The sequence below is a fragment of the Leguminivora glycinivorella genome, chromosome 23 (genome assembly GCF_023078275.1).
Source record: "Leguminivora glycinivorella isolate SPB_JAAS2020 chromosome 23, LegGlyc_1.1, whole genome shotgun sequence".
In the NCBI taxonomy this organism is placed as follows: Eukaryota; Metazoa; Arthropoda; class Insecta; order Lepidoptera; family Tortricidae; genus Leguminivora; species Leguminivora glycinivorella.
The window spans coordinates 4470297-4484322 of record NC_062993.1 but is presented as its reverse complement, the minus strand read 5'-3'; the positions used below and the strand labels follow the sequence as shown (position 1 = coordinate 4484322).

At 35.1% G+C, this 14026-nt stretch overlaps 1 protein-coding gene across 4 annotated transcripts in view; it reads right to left on the bottom strand.

The window, feature by feature from the left end:
- LOC125238454 (mushroom body large-type Kenyon cell-specific protein 1) overlaps positions 1 to 14026 on the bottom strand; it is a 327977-nt gene that overhangs the window by 289212 nt on the left and 24739 nt on the right. The gene's annotated exons all lie outside the window — the stretch shown is intronic.

Genomic DNA, 14026 nt, shown 5'->3' with positions numbered 1-14026 from the left:
CTCACTATAGCGAGGAAACTACAACGCAAAAATGCGTTTATCACTGCTTCCAGTAGTTCCACAGATGGTAAATCATCTTTATTACTAGATTCATCTACTTTTATCAACTTTAAAGCAGTTAATTTGACTATATTCAAGGTCAAAATACTTTACCCACTAGTGGATAAAATGCGATTTTACCCGCTGGTATTAAAGGACAAAACATGTGTTTCCGAGCTAGTGAGGGGAAAAATATATTTATAAAAAGTCCCTATTTTTTCTATAACGTAGTCCAATAAAATCAAGTCTTTACTGTTCTTTATTGTACATGTCCCGCACCTTTTTTGTTTTTCTCTGTTTGGCCTAAAGGTTGACTAGTAGAGAATGCCCTGTAGCATTAAGTCCGCCTTTCGTAACTGTATATTTTTACTGTGCAATAAAGTTTAAATAAATAAAAACACGGAGTACCATGCTTGACATAAATAAAAGTAAATTCTCTTGAACAGCGTTTATCCACTTATCACTGTTCCGACTTTAATATACTTTTTAACCCCCGACGCAAAAACGACGGGGTGTTATAAGTTTGACGTGTCTGTCTGTCTGTCTGTCTGTCTGTCTGTCTGTTTGTCTGTCTGTGTGTGTGTCTGTCTGTGGCATCGTAGCTCCCGAACGGATGAACCGATTTCGATTTAGTTTTTTTTTATTTGAAAGCTGAGTTAGTCGGGAGTGTTCTTAGCCATGTTTCATGAAAATCGGTCCACTATGTCGCGGTCGGGGGTTTTTCAAAATTTTAATTTTGTGGTTAGGTTAGGTTATAAATAATTCATGTTAAATCTAAAACGTGTAATAAAATCAAGCACCTAATAGGCATTATATTTCCGCATCAGCAAAAGCTACTTAACCGTCTTAAATCGATAAAATTATCGCATTCGACAAAATTCCGCATCTGACACTATTACGATGTTTGTTTCGTCCACTCAAATTTTGTCGATTAATCGATTAATTAGTCGTCAAGAGCGAGCGAAATAAGAGTTCGGTTCTAAGAAACAATTATGATTATTTGATGTTGATTTTTTTTGTTTTATGCATTTCAGTTCAACCAAAGAGGATCGAGTATTATAGACAGTTACTGTCAAAGTAAAATGTGTAATCACAGTGCATAGACTGCCATCTCTCGACACAAGCTTAAAACTTTTGAACCTCAGTTTTGACAATTTGGCCCATGTGTTAGCTTGATATGTGTTAAAATATCAAATATCAATATTAGCGCCATCTAGCCGAGCGATCCCCAAAGGTGCAACGTCACCTAGGCCACCGTACGTTTTTCTCTAGCGCTTTGAGGTACCTAAGTTTTTTTCATATACTTTATCCGTCTATATTTAGTTACATATGTCTTTGGTTCAATTAAAGTTGGATAGATATAGTTCCTACCTAGGTTCTTGATTCTGTATAATTTTACCAGTTATTTTTTGTCGGACAAAATATTATATATACATAATAAAATTTTATCAAGCTACGTAAACCCCATAAGTCTACACGTTTCCCTAATAATTTGTGACTTATCGCTTGCCGCTACTGCTGGTCGCTTTAGACCTTAGATAAATGTGGTCAAGCCGTTATAATGAATTTTATGCAATAGGCGTTTAAAGGAGGTCAAAAAAGAAATTTTTTTCATGAGTATTTTTTGACTCGGTTAAACAAAATACTTTTTATACAATACTTTTTCTAAGCCATGCACTTAGTTTTTAATAGTTTTCTAGAATAACTTTCTTTTTTTTTTTTTTTTTTTAATTATAAATGGGGTTTACTGACGATTCGCCAAAAAACGTTTCCCAAAGTTTCACATCCCAAACTGTTATTCCCAAATTATCATTTCCCAAATAAACGTTTGGCAAAACAACTTATCGCAAATTGACATTTAGCAAAACTTTTTTTGGCAAGTATTTGTTTCCCAAAATATTTACTTAGTCAAATTTCATTTTACCAAATATTATTTAGTCAAAGGTATTGTTAGGCAAAATTTCCATTTCCCAATATATTGTAATTAAATGGCGCACTAGAAATTTGTTTGTTGATTTTATACTTTGTGTCCAAGATTTATGTGAAATAATGTGTATGTCGTACTTTTTTTCCTCCTGCTGCAAATGTCAAGGATGACATTTTCACTTACATGTCCAGATACATTTTATTAAAAAGAAACCTTGTTTTCAAAATTATTGTTTATGTTCTATTAATTTTTAATTACTTTAAAAAGCCATTTCCGGTTTGCTCACTGTCAACCTAACACGCTCCTCCTCGCTTCGCTCGTCGTCGCACCTAAACTGACCCTGTCGCACACGAGTTTTCTGTTACAATACTAATAAAATTATTACATTATATTTATGCCTTGTAATATTTATTGTCAAACGTGGTTTTGCATGGTGTAATTTGTAGAAACATTTTTTGCCAAAAAAATTGTTGACAAAATAATTTTGTCCAGTAATTAATTTGACATAAATAAAGTTGAGCAAACTTTTCTTGTCCAACTGAAGCCTTGGGAATAAAACTGAAATTATCATTTGACAATTTTAAGTTAAATTTGGCAAAAAGATCTTCGGTAAATTAAATTAATCCCGTAGAAATGAAAATGCAAATGCCTAAATATTTTCAAAATTTGCGATGTGAAATTTTGACCAAACATGTTTTTGGGATATAAGTTTTGCCATTAAAAACGTTTGCGAAATAAAGTTTTGTCTAAATAAAATTTGACTAAGTAAAATTGTGCCAAATGATAATTTGACCAAACAAATTCATTGCGAAACATACCTTTGCCAAACAATACTTTGGGAAATGAAACTATTGCGATATGATTATTGGGAAATGATATTTGACGAAACGTTTTTTGGCGAAACGGCAGGACACCTATAAATGGGCTTACTCTTGACCACAGACTAGCCAAAGGCAAAGACGTGGCCTACGTGGAAAGCCGGCGGACGTTGGCTTTGGGGAATAGATTTTTATGTAAGGTTTTAAAGATCTATGCACGACCCTGTAAATGACGAATAACAGTTCGGGAGTAGAAAAAATACTATAAAGTCCACCTACGGACCTCTAAAACCGAAAACTCATAATGTCATAATAGAAACCCAATAACAAGAGATAGTAAACAAGTGACACGTATCAGATGTCAGCTGACGCCGCGTGGGAACGAGGACTTTAATTATCACTGATTCTGCGGAATATGAGCACTAATGTTATTAAATATAATATTTTGATGGCCTAATTTTAAATAGGAACTAGTTTATTTATTCATTTTTAATTCGATTTTTAACCCCCGATGCAAAAACGTCGGGGTGTTATAAGTTTGACGTGTTTGTCTGTTTGTCTGTCGGTGTGTGTGTGTCTGTCTGTGGCAACGTAGCTCCCGAACGGATGAAGCGATTTAGATTTCGTTTTTTTGTCTGAAAGCTGTGTTAGTCGGGAGTGTTCTTATCTTAGCCATGTTTCATGAAAGTCGATCTACTATGTCGCGGTCGGGGGTTTTTTCAAAATTTTAATGTTGTGGTTTGATAACATTTGGTAAGTTTGAAGAATGCGTCTGACTAGGAATAAGCATAACCCGAAGCTGGAATTAGTTCTAACCTTATAACTAAAATAGGACTTTTTTCACAAGGGATCAAAATTACGCTTTGAGGATGAATACTATCGAAAAGGAATCTTCATAATACGATTCTGTCCGTGCTTCCAATTTTAATACTTATCGACGTGGATAAAGCATCCGTCGCGTTCTGGCAAGTAAGTCAGTGCGAGAGTGGCAGACGTCTTATCCACGTGGATAAGTGATAAAATTGGAAACATAATAGCCCGGCAGGTTGTACTCGTTACTGCCACGCAAATAAAAATCAATTAACGTAAAAACTTCTCTACAAACGAACAAAAGCTAAAAATAATAAATATCTATTAACAATTGACAGTTTTAATTACAATAAATGGTACAGCATTATTCCAATGTTCCAATAGACATTTGTATGGTGCGACACAGAATTCCATTTCCCATAGTCGACAACTGACAGGCACAATCGGATTTATTTTATTTATAACGTCATTTTTATTGTTACGCCTTTTATTTAAAACTAGTTTTTCCGCGGCTTCGCTCGCGTTAGAAAGAGACAAAAGTAACCTATGTCACTCCCCATCCCTTCAAGTATCTCCACTTAAAAAATCACGACAATTCGTCGCTCCGTTTTGCCGTGAAAGACGGAGAAACAAACAGACACACACACACTTTCCCATTTATAATATTAGTATGAATGAGGCCTATTCTACAATAGTGACATTTGTCGCCCAATAGTGACATTTCGCCGCTCATTGCCTGTTCAACATGAAATTGTTGACGTTCAGTAACAATCCATACTAATATTATAAATGGGAAAGTGTGTGTGTCTGTTTGTTTGTCCGTCTTTCACGCCAAAACGGAACGACGAATTGACGTGATTTTTTAGGTGGAGATAGTTGAAGGGATGGAGAGTGACACAGGCTACTTTTTGTCTCTTTCTAACGCGAGCGAAGCCGCGGGCAAAAGCTAGTGTTATATATATTATGTTATCAAGTTATCAACGCAGAAATAGGCACAGAATTGTCAGTATCAAGTATCAATGTTACCGTGATGAAATAACCCACCGAGGATCTCGGAAATGATTTCGATGTGCTATGTGAGGGTTTTCGGTGGCTAAGGCTTGTCGGTCGGTCTTTATAATTTATATTTTTGTATTTTTTTTTTTATAAAAAAGGAGGCAAACGAGCAGACAGGTCGCCTGATGGTAAGCGATCACTGCCGCCCATGGACACCCGAAACACCAGAGGTATTGGAGGCGCGAGCCTGCCTTTAAGATGGGTGTACGCTCTTGAGTCTTTCCCGAGCAAAGCTTAGTTTCCCAGATATTCACGTGTAAGCAAGGTACAGTTAAGCGCACAAGCGGCGAAGCCAAATCGGCTGAAGTGTAACGGCTCCGTGTAATCTGGCAGATTCGACAGAGACGCCTTCCGGCGACGCGGGGAGCGTCGGCAGAAAAAATATCCGTATTATTGTACCAAAGCAGTTTAAAAATAATACTCGTTTATTATACTTGTTAATTAATTAGAATAAGTTTTAGAATTAGAATAAGTTTTTAAAAATGTATTTGCTCACTGTATGGACTTCGGTCTGAAATAAAGATATTTTATTTTTTATTTTATTATTTATTATTTTATAAAGATACTGGCCGTCTGTTTCTGAATATAAACTAGTCCCATTTTCCCTACGTATTATTATTTTTTATGAAAAAAAATAGTGCGTAAGACAAGTTTCTATCTATAATAAATAATAATAAAAACGCTTCGAATTGAAAACAAAATGAGTCAAGTTTTCTCACCTTCATCAGTGCCGTTCTACGAGTACACCAAAAGGTATGATATGATTGTATGTTGCTCTAACCTAACAGATAATTTCGTCCTCATGCTAAGCAACAGTGGTAACTTTTACTTAATAACGTCACATTTCTGTAAATGGTAATGCAATCTTTATATTACAATATTGTTGTGCCAGTGTACCTATAGGTACCGTATATTTTATTTATTTCAATATAATCCTGTCTTTTTTTGCAGTCAGTACATCCTGCGTCTCGCCGTTTGTTGTGTCTGTGATTCGGCGATGGGCGCGCGCGGCGGACATTTTTGATATTAACACCGCTCGCTGCGCTCAGATGCGGCGAATCGCTCACATATTGAATAGGCATAAATGTGCTTTGAAACAAGAACCTTTGACGATGTTTAGGTATTTTTTATGATACAGAAGAGTCTCATTTGTTTTTCACGTTATAAGGTCAATATATACGGGTAAGTTTGTCATAAGTGTGCCAAACTCACTTTCCTTTATGACACACTTACACGTATTGTATTACTTCACTCGATAGCGTGATTTAATCCGTTTCCATAGTTTTATTTACTGATGTGCCGACGGAAAGTTTCCAAAGTTCTGAAATTTTCACACAGGAAAACTTCGGAAACTTTCCATACTTTGTATGGACCGAAACTTTCCATTTCATAAATTTATATTCCCATTATTTTTCGTGAAAGTTTCGTGAATTTTTCTAGAAATTTTAGATTTTTTTGGTAAGTTTCCGCAACTTGCACATCACTAGTTTTATTTCATAAATTTTAAAGTTTACATATTTCTGCTATCTCATACCTGTTCTGCTTAACTAAGTACTTGCAAAACTTTCTGTTCCTGTAAATTTCTAAAATCGGTCATCAAACGAAAAAGCCAGCCTTTCTTTCAGCCCCATTTCGGGGCTCTCAAGCCCTCCAGCCGGCCTGAAAATTGCACTATCCGTAATTACGAATTTCAGCAACTCGCTGAAACGGGCCCTTGCGGGTAATTATGGCACTGAAAATGGAAAAATATAGGCCAAGACGCTGTTTAAAGTTTTGGTACATGTGGAAAGTGACATTTTTGAGGAATGTTTATTATAATGAGTTTTTTATGATTGCGACGTTTTTTTAACGCCCGACGCAAATAAGACGGGGTATTATAGGTTTGACGTGTCTGTCTGTTTGTCTGTGTGTGTGTCTGTCTGTGGCATCGTAGCTCCCGAACGGATGAACCGATTTAGATTTAGTTTTTTGTCTGAAAGCTGAGTTAGTCAAGCATGGTACGCGTTCACCTACACGAGCTTAGACTGTGTGGTGTGTGCATAGGAACGCGCCTATTTCATATATTTGATCACCATTGTCCGAGGTGCGATATAAGTGTCAACATCCAAACATCTTCCTTCAAATTCGCTACAACTTTACATTTGCCACTCAAAAACAACAAAACATTCAAAAATATAACACAAAACAAGGCGCCTCCGAACTTGCACGTCAACGGTATCGTTTTGAAAACTGTAAAACGTAAGTTTGCGTTCGCCGAAAGCGTTCTGAATTCAAACAACGGGTCGTGTGTCCTTCTCCGGAATGGCGCGGAAATTTTTGTTATCTTTTCGTGTTCCCCGAACGGATTTTAAATTGAGAACGCGAATGCGGGGCCGCTAAGACGGCGCTCGATATTTTATACAATGAGTGTGTCGTGTCATCATGATAATTTTAAATTGATTAATAAAATATTTCATATGAGGTTAAGATTTTGTAAAGATAACATCTAAGGTTAATCACAAGCGTGGGCCGGGCAGGCCCAGGCAAAATGGCGAAACGATCTTGACACATTGTTAAAGAACTGGCCGGAGGAAACGGAGAATCGGGAGTCATGGAGAGCCAGGAGAGAGGCCTTTGCCCAGCATTGGGACACTCAATTAGGCTGACAAAAAAAGGTTAAACACGTCCGAATAAAACGTCATAATTTAAAAGTCAATACTGCCAGGCAACATTATGAAACATCTCGTTTTTTATTATCAAGTGTTTGTTACCTTCATCAACAAAAGTTCAGCAACAAAACAAGCTGTTACAGTAGCTTATGAGTGAAAAATAATTAAGTAAGAAGGTAATTACTTTTAGATAGTCTGTCTAATAACATAAACATGAAAGCGATCTCACAAATAATGACTAGGCCATAACTAACCTAAAGGTTAATTTAAACCTTAAACTTAGTATGAAGTAAAATATTGCTCGTAAATCTTCACAACTTTTACAGTATAAGAGTCACACGAACCCTTAGATAAAGTCATTCCCAATGGGAAAAGTCATTTGGTCAATATACCTACATAAATTAAATTGTCTTGAAATTTACATAACCACTAGCACTAATATACATCGCAAATAAATAATAATTAATACACAAAAATATTCGGGTTGAAAGATCGGCAGTCGCTTTCGTAAAACTAGTGCCTACGTCAAATCTTGGGATAAGTTGTCAAAGCGGACCCCAGGCTTCCATGATCCGTGGCAAATGCCGGAATAATGCAAGGAGGATGATGACACCAAGATATTCGCGCGAGTAGAAATTTTGTTGGTAAATCACTCGCTCTTATTTTTTTTAAGAGCGTTATAACATTTCGGCGTCGGGCGAAATTAGGTATTTTACCCGCCGCGCGAGCCCAATATGCCGACCCTTTCTAGCACGTCTTATCACTCGCTCGCACTACAATAATGGACAAAACAATCTTGATCCTTTCTATGGAATTTTGATAACAACCACAATCTACTATCTTGATATAAACTTTTGGTTTCTAATAAACATTATTTTGTACGAAAATACGAGAATATAGCGCGAAATAATATCAATTATGTTAAAATTTATTTAAAAAATTAAAGTAATAATTATAAAAGTAGATCCCATCCCAAATATTTGCTTTTGTTATATGATAAGTATTAGAGTAAAGTATATATTAATATGATGATAAAATAAGACAAATACAATTCTAATTACTTCAAGATGGTGCTCAGGGTCTGATGATGGAGCCAGATGGTGGTCACCAATACCAATGAACAATATGACTATACAACTTCGTGGTTTACATGTCATTCTAGCATTTTCACTTTCACATTTCAAGTGCATATACCACGAGTATAGGTTTTCGGGTGTGCTGATTTAAAAATTAATGACCGATTTGGAATCTGACATTGCTGACTGTCACTTTGACACAAAAGTCATCATGGGTGTCGTAAAATAGGTTTTAGGGGGTGCTGATTCCAAAATTAATGACCAATGTGGAATCTGACATTGCTGACTGTCACTTTGACACAAAAGTCGTCATGGGTGTCGTCAAATAGGTTTGCGGGGGTGCTGATTCCAAAATTAATGAACAATGTGGAATCTGACATTGCTGACTGTCACTTTGACACAAAAGTCGTCATGGGTATCGTAAAATAGGTTTTAGGGGGTGCTGATTCCAAAATTAATGACCAATGTGGAATCTGACATTGCTGACTGTCACTTTGACACAAAAGTCGTCATGGGTGTCGTCAAATAGGTTTGCGGGGGTGCTGATTCCAAAATTAATGAACAATGTGGAATCTGACATTGCTGACTGTCACTTTGACACAAAAGTCGTCATGGGTGTCGTAAAATTGGTTTTAGGGGGTGCTGATTCCAAAATTAATGACCAATGTGGAATCTGACATTGCTGACTGTCACTTTGACACAAAAGTCGTCATGGGTGTCGTCAAATAGGTTTGCGGGGGTGCTGATTCCAAAATTAATGAACAATGTGGAATCTGACATTGCTGACTGTCACTTTGACACAAAAGTCGTCATGGGTATCGTAAAATTGGTTTTAGGGGTGCTGATTCCAAAAATAATGACCAATGTGGAATCTAACATTGCTGACTGCCACTTTGACACAAAAGTCATCATGGGTGTCGTAAAATAGGTTTTAGGGGTGCTGATTCCAAAAATAATGACCAATGTGGAATCTAACATTGCTGACTGTCACTTTGACACAAAAGTCATCATGGGTGTCGTCAAATAGGTTTCCGGAGGTGCTGATTTGAAAATTAATGACCGATTTGGAATCTTGACATTGCTGACTGTCACTTTGACACAAAAGTCGTCATGGGTGTCGTCAAAAAGGTTTCCGGAGGTGCTGATTCCAAAATTAACGACTATTTTGGAATCTCACAGTGCTAATTGTCATTTTGACACAAAAGGAATCATGGGTGTAGTCAAATAGTTTTTAGGGGGTACTGATTCCAAAATTAATGAAATAATTTAAAAAGTAATGACCGATTTGGAACCTGACATTGCACAGTACCCCTGGAAACCTATTTGACGACACCCATAACGACTTTTATGTCAAAGTGACAGTCAGCAATGTCAGATTCCAAATTGATCATTAATATTGAGATCAGTACCCATGAAAACCTATTTGAAGACACCCATGATCACTTTTGTGTCAAAGTGACAGTCAACAGTGTCAGATTCCAAATTGGTCATTAGTTTTCAAACACCTCCGGATACCTATTCTGCCGTCCTAAGGTAAAAAGCAGCTATTCGACAAAAGCTAGTTTTGAGATAATCGCAAAAAACCTTCTTTTTTGAATTTCTACAAAACGGATTAACTTTTTTCATTATTTCTTTTTGTATATAGTAGGTATAAGTGTTTACTTATTTTAGACATTATTTGTGTGTTTGTAGAGCGACTGGTTTTTTTTTAATTCGATAAAAGCCTTTTTGCATAGTATTAAGCTTCAAAAATGGTAGATATTACTAGTCAAGAAAGCGGTAAAACATGCTTTATACGGTGTTCTAATCTAGGATTTTCTCTTAAACTAGGCTATAACGCCGTATATAATCACATACTATCTTATTGCTTAGCAACAATGCCCATCTAGCACTCGAGATTTTAAGTTAAAGGCAGTATCGTAGTTATTCGGCCTTTTTAATTAGTATCCTAGTGAGTTTTCCAGATTTTCGACTGTACTGCTAGTCTAAAAGAACGCATACTATCAAAAAAATCGTATATACGGCTTTATAGATTAGTATATTTGGAAGAAATTGGAACAAAATGCAAATACGTCGTTTAAAAACGTATGTATTAAAGAAACAAGAAAACGCCATTCTGTCCCTATTTACTTAAAAAAAACTAGATCTATCGATTCTTTTTGGATAGTGATAAATATAATATAATAAACTTTTACAGTACACAATAATACCTGCTCTTTTAAATTAGTCAGTAAGTAGTCAATTATTAGTATCTAATCGTCATTTTTCCTCAAAGCCTAGATGATAAGAGTGCCGTCTGTATACTAAACATACGTGTACTAATTCGGAGTTTTGTGGAAACTTTCTTACGTTGCTAATGGAAACAAGTTAGTAAGTAATGATAAAAAAAGGTCAATTTGTTATTTTGCTTTGAAAAAAGGTCAATTTTTATATCATATGTCATATGTCAATCTATCGCGTCACTTCTGAGAATTGGAGGCAAAATAAATTATAATTATGTAATTTTAATGCCAAGATGAGAGGTAGAACAACAACGGGTTTTAATTGTGACCAATCTATCTGCAAAGGATTTGGATGACTATGAAATTGGCCGCACAAGATGTGAGTTAGAAAGCAGTTTACACTACCTACTACCAAATGGTTTCGCATGAATTATACATACAGTTTAGAAGAATTTCATGGTCGCTCCAAAAAACCTGGCTCTTTTCTATAAAAAAATTTAGAGAAAAAGATAATATAATTATTATGTGACGAACAGTTTGCAAACAAAAAACAATTTTACCAATTTATATTAGAGATTGTGCGAATATGTAGCAATAGTTCAGTAAGCTAAAGAGCGTCATTCACTGCGGCTGGTTATATACATGAAACACATACATCCAAAACGCATCCAAACTCAGGAATCTCCCGTCAAAACTCGAGCTCGGAAGTTAAACGACCAAGAGGTACCTCAACCTCTGATAGGTTTCAAATACCTACGATAAAATGATTTTTTGCGAAAAATTTGGGCAAAAAGTGGTTTGGCAAGCAATTTGTCCATTCGTTTTTTGTTTAAGGAAACTTACATTCCTAGATTTACAAGAATAAGTATAATTCGATACCTCTGGGTTCAATTGGCGTAAAGGACATTTTGGCGAAAATGAGTTATATATACAGTTTTGTTCAGAATTTCAAGCGCTATCGATCTGTGTAGTTAAAATTTCGATATCTCTTAAAAAGTTGCCTTTACGACCAAGATTGTCTACTATGGACTTGCAAAAATAGCTTTTCTGAATGGGCGTAAATGTCAAGTCATTAATTATAAATTATTATTTGTGTCGTAAAGGAAATCTACAAATAAAAATATAGTCGTAAGTCACCTTGATATATATTGTTGCCCTTTAAGCCCTTACTTTTTAAGGATCACTTTCTATAGTAGTGTGGTAAAGTTGGGCGTAAAGGACAAGTTTTTTTGTTCTTCGTCCTTTACGACCAGCACTAAAAATCTTTTATCCGCAACTGTAATCGATATCTTTGGGTTCAATTGTCGTAAAGGACATATAATGCAGGTTTCCAAGAGAAAGATAAATCCACTTTTTTTGTTTTATTGACCTATATTTGTGACGTGTATAAGAAAAATATGCAGATTACGAGTATCTTTAACCTAGTGTAGCAACCGTAGTGATAAACTAAACGATTTAGAAGATAGATGGTTGTAAAGGACACGTCAAAATGCTATTAACGTCCTTTACACCTATGATTTGATAGGGTCGTAAATGACGGTCTTAGATGATTTTTATACAAATTCGGGGCGTAATTGTAACCGAAATGGTACAAATGTTGTGCTAAGTTTACAATTAAAAATTGGAAAAATGTATCAAAACGTACTTAATATGGCATAGAATAGCTACATTAGTTTAATGCAGTGTATTATTTATCTAAGCTATCTTAGCAACAAAAAAGAACAAGACTATTTTATATCCAGTTTTGTAATAAAGAAACAATATTTGCTTAAAGTTTCCAAAGTTGCTGAACATTCCTAATGAGAATTTTCGGTAACTTCTGAGAATGTTCTCGAGAACGAGAATTTATCAGAATACTTAGTAACTTCGTAGTTTATACCATAATTTCGTCGAACTCAGCAAGTCAAGACGTAGTCCCGTGGTAGTGCGCTGGCTTCGTATGCCGATGTTCTCAGGTTCGATCATGACAGCGATCTTTTTTTTTTATTTTGTTTGTTTTTTTTTTGTATATACATATATTGGCATGACCAAAAACAGGCATCAAGAAATAATAGTTCGGTACCTAATTTAAAAAAGTCAGGACTAAAACTGTGAAGTCTGAAAGTCGAAATGTTCCCTGAAGTATAGTGAGAATTTAAGCAACTTATAGTGAGAATTTAGGTAACTTATCACTTATCAACAAAATAGCTAACTGTAATAGACAATATTATACATATAATAACATATAGTTTTATATTATGCCCATTTAAACATTATTTCAAGTACATATATTCTCTTGTTTAAATAATAAATTGCATGTTGCGGGAATGTTCTGCGAACATTCTCAAGAATGTTTCCGCTTTTTGGGAATGTTCTGCAATTTCTACATTACTAGTCAGTAGGTTACGCATTCAGCCTTTAATTCTAGCAGGGAAACGCTTTCGTAGTATTATTATACTGCGGCGAGATGTAGGTAATTAAAAAAAACACTATGGTAATCAGGGTACGTACCCAAATGCACAAACGCTCACGATAATATCTATTTCGTAGCTATATATCTTTATCGCTCTTGCGTATTGCACCAGACTGCATTTTAATTGTAATCCTAGGATTGAACTTATAATTAAGATTATTCTTATTTAACTGGTTTAAGACTAAATAACAATCTTCTGTTTTAAAATTATCAAAAATATGAATCAACATAGTAGGTAGTCTTGACTACAGTTACTATTATTTATTAGTTGGTCACAGTTTGTATACGCGTCCTAACTTGCGTTTATAAATAGGTACTTAATTCTTAGTTATTCTTAGAACTTCTTTCTACTTTAGACTTAAAATTACTATCGTATTAATATAGTCTACTGTTCACAGTTGCTGATTAAAGTTTACGTGATTACCATTAGTGTTTTTATATTTACTTAAACTACGAAAGCGTTTCCCTGCTAGAATTAAATACTGAATACGTAACTTATTGAGACAGCGGCGAGTACTAAAATAATAACTTTCCAAAATATTATATAGTTTTTAAGCAAATGTTGTTTCTTTATTGCAAAACTGGATATAAAATAATCTTGTTCTTTGTCTTTGCTAAATATTTAGATAAATATACACTGTAACACTATTGTGGCTATTCTATGCCATATTAACTACGTTTTGATACATTTTTCAAGTTTCTCAAGTGTAAACTAAGCTAAAAACAGTTGCCATTTGTACCATTCCGCTTACATTTACTCCCCGAATTTGTATAAAAATCATCTAAGACCGTCATTTACGACCCTATCAACTCTAATTGTTCAAAAAAATCGTGGGTGTAAAGGACGTTCATAGCATTTTGACGTGTCCTTTACAACCATCTAACTTCTAAACCGTTTAGTTTATCACTACAGTTGCTACACTAGGTTAAGCACACTAAAAATCTACATATTTTTCTATATACGTCACTAATATAGGT